We start from the raw sequence: 313 nt of genomic DNA, 5'->3' as shown, positions 1-313 counted from the left end.
GAAAAGAAAAAAAAAATAGTAGAAATGAAAGAGTCACAAGATACTTCAATATCTTTTCTCGTCATAATTTTTCTTTCCTTTCATATATCTCCTTTTTCTCTGCTTCACTAGGTCTCTCCTTTTCACTTCCGTTTTACCTTTCCTCTCCCATTGTCTATCTCTTATTTTCTCCTATCTTTTCTTCTCATCCCCCTCCCCCTCCCTCTCCCCTCTGAATTCCCCAGTTCTCTTCTCTCCCCATTTCTCTCCTCACCTTTCTTCTCTTCTCTCCCTCTTTCCCCTCCAGTTCGCACATCAAAAAACGAACACTAGA

The sequence above is a fragment of the Penaeus monodon genome, chromosome 19 (assembly GCF_015228065.2).
Source record: "Penaeus monodon isolate SGIC_2016 chromosome 19, NSTDA_Pmon_1, whole genome shotgun sequence".
In the NCBI taxonomy this organism is placed as follows: domain Eukaryota; kingdom Metazoa; phylum Arthropoda; class Malacostraca; order Decapoda; family Penaeidae; genus Penaeus; species Penaeus monodon.
This window is presented reverse-complemented; position numbering follows the sequence as displayed.